Source organism: Alexandromys fortis, unplaced genomic scaffold (genome assembly GCF_014885135.2).
Source record: "Alexandromys fortis isolate MF-2015 unplaced genomic scaffold, M_Fortis_MF-2015_v1.1 scaffold_154, whole genome shotgun sequence".
In the NCBI taxonomy this organism is placed as follows: Eukaryota; Metazoa; Chordata; class Mammalia; order Rodentia; family Cricetidae; genus Alexandromys; species Alexandromys fortis.
Genome location: NW_026068040.1, coordinates 63,728 through 66,618, shown reverse-complemented (window position 1 = coordinate 66,618; position 2,891 = coordinate 63,728). Strand labels below are relative to the sequence as shown.

The window sequence follows — 2,891 nt, the reverse complement described above, 5'->3', positions numbered from 1 at the left end:
AGTGTGCTCTCATCCCAGAGTCAGGGATGCTGTGATGGTGAGGCCATTGGGAGTCACACAGACACATGTAAAGGAAGGTCACAGGCCAGGAGTACAGGTATAAGCTGATTGGCCCATTAGCTCTAGCCTCTCACTGGCTAACTCTCACATCTTGATTAACCCATTTTCTGATCTATGTTAGCCATGTGGCTCAGTACCTTTTTCAGTGAGGCAGATCACATCCTGCTGCTTCAGTGGTCTGGGCAGGAGTCAGAGGAATCAACTTCCTCCTTCCCAGAATCCTCCTGTTCTCATTACATCGTTTCTACTTCCTGTCTGGTTTCCTGCCTGGCCAATCAGCATTTATTTATAACATGATTGACAGAATACAGACAATTCTCCGGCACCAAAATCCTGATTATGTGACCACCCTTTATTGTAGTCTGTGGCCTAAAGATTTCATTTGGTGAAAGACCATAGAACAATATGTAAGCTCAGACCCTCTTTGGTGACACTTCATGACTATCATGACATTGATACTGAATGGTGTATTTATAACACAACTATCCAAATGAGATAGTTGATGCCTCGTGAGATTCGAGTTGCTTGTGAACTTGGGAGTTCGAGGCCAGCCTGGTCTACAAGAGCTAGTTCCGAGACAGACTCCAAAGCTACAGAGAAACCCCTGTCTTGAAGAAAAAAAAAAAAAAAGCAGATCTGAGGTACAATTCCGGAGTTAGTATATGAAATGGTTAACCCTTTCTTGTTCACTAGTATGGGAGTGTGGACCAAGGAGACCTTTGATAAACACTGTGTGGAGCCAAGTGCCTGTTTGGCGAGAGGCGTGATGCACAGGCTGTAGGTTGGAGACAGAACACAAAGGGAGATGGACTTCCGGCAGAAGCAGAGTGGAACTCAGGTGTGATGTGTTGCGTTTGCCTTTGCTGTGTGGAGCTCAGAGGACAGGTCTGGACTGGAGACTTGGCGTAGAGCTGGCAACTGAAGCCATGGGAGTCGCTGAAATGGGCTCTGGGGAATGAGTCGTTCAGATGCAGAGAACAGGGGTGACACAGCTTCCCACATTTCCCGGCTTAAGCTACAGTCAGTTCATCATGCATAACGCCCTATGTCGACAGCTACTAAAGAATTCTTTAAGAGACAGAAATCTTTAATAATTAATTAATTAATTAAAAAAAGAAAAAAGGAAAAAAGTAAAATAAATGGCAGCTGTGATGTAGTAAAAAAATAAAAATAAAAAGGTTAAAAAGCAAAAAAAAAAAAAAATGAATTCTTTATTCCTCTTTGCCCATTGCAGCTTCATGAGGCTGGGGATGTGAGGATCTCACACCACATCCTCTACCCTGCTGGGGGCGCACCTTAACTGGTGACCTCAAGGAGGAGGAAGGCTACCGGGGTCGCCCGGTCCTTGGTGCGTAGATCCCTCCCCACAACAACGCCTTTCTGGTCAGTCTACTCACACCACAGTCAAGCCAGCTGGAGCAGGCCGTGGCGGGTCAGCAGGCTTTGGGTTCGGTTGTAGATGTCCTCCAGGGCCAGGGCCACCCGCGCATCTGCCTCTCTGGTTCCGGGACACGCCAGCTGGAGCAAGCAGCCGCGACTCCGGAGGGCGAGGATGGCCAGGAGGGCGATCTGGCGGATGAGCCATGGGTGGTACTCGGCCAGCGCGGTGCTTGGGGCGTCCCTGCATTGCACACCCGCGTCCGGACCTCCGAGCATCCCTGTCGCCACTCTGTGGAGGCAGAGCTGGGACCAGCGCAGCGCGCGGTGCAGCGAAAGCAGCAAGCAGCGTTCGAGAACCCGAGGCCCTGGCTGGTTCCCGGGGAGGGGTTCCTGGTAGCTCCAGTAGTCCGGCTTGCCGTTCCCACATCGCCATAGTAGCCAGCCACGCTTAGTGCAAAGCATCTGGGCCGGTCACGCAAGCCTCGAGGGTGGTCGCCTTTACGAAGGCCTCACTGGTGGCAAAGGCGAAAACAGAGCCAAGAAGGGGGTCATCATGCCTTGAGGCCCCAGACAGGGAGGTTCTTCCTTCCCCGGGACCACCGGGGCTGTCAACTCTGGACCGATCTGGGAGGTAGACATAAGAGAGATGGGTGAAAAGTTCTCAACCTGCTCGGCCTACTATTGGGTTCTGAAAAAAATCGTCCCTCCGGTTTAGCCGGGTTTCCTCCTGGTTCGTCTTATCATCTGAAAAGAGAGGGGATCAGAGAGGAGCCTCCTTTCCTTAGCTTCTCAGTCTGGGACCCCTGTTTTCTTGTTCAGAGCCCTCAGACTCTGGCCTTAATTCAAATGTACCTGGGAAGGTAGCAGAGATGATCTGAAACAAGGCAGTAAGGGCTGGAGAAGGAGAAGGGGGCTCGAGTTCCCACAGGCTGGACTGCTGACTTCTCTGAGCTGGTAACACAAGACGCCACTCATGAAAGAGTCGCACAATGGTGTAAAGAAATAACAGCGTGAGGATAGCGAAAGGAATTGCATGGCAGAACCAGCGTCCCAGGGCTGGGGATGTCAGTGAGACCCCCATGACCTTTGCTGGCACCTTTGCTGGGTGGTGGCTTTTGCCTCCCGTGGTGTCCAGAGGTGCAGATGGTTAATAATTAATCTATTAAGGCCCCCTCCCCTGTGTCCTTTGTCCCAGAGGTCAGAGCCTGGCGTGAGGAACCTAATGAAGATCTGGGGGGGTTGGCATGTGACATGTTACCTTTACATGTGGGACTAACCTGTAATAAGAGGAAGCCTCTTATGGGTCCTACTTTAAAACCCTGGGCACGAATTCATTAGAACATGAGGATAATGGGTCTTTGTAAATCTCATGTGGGGATCGAGTAATAACACTGTGAGTGGAAAAACTGATCCCAATTGTCCAATAACTCTTGCTGGGGGGTGATAGCAGC

General features: G+C 50.7%; 1 pseudogene; it reads right to left on the bottom strand.

Moving 5' to 3' along the window:
* Nucleotides 1-1,464: 1,464 nt before the first annotated feature.
* On the bottom strand, nt 1,465-2,521 carry LOC126515666 (glycolipid transfer protein domain-containing protein 2-like; annotated as a pseudogene).
* Nucleotides 2,522-2,891: the final 370 nt, after the last annotated feature.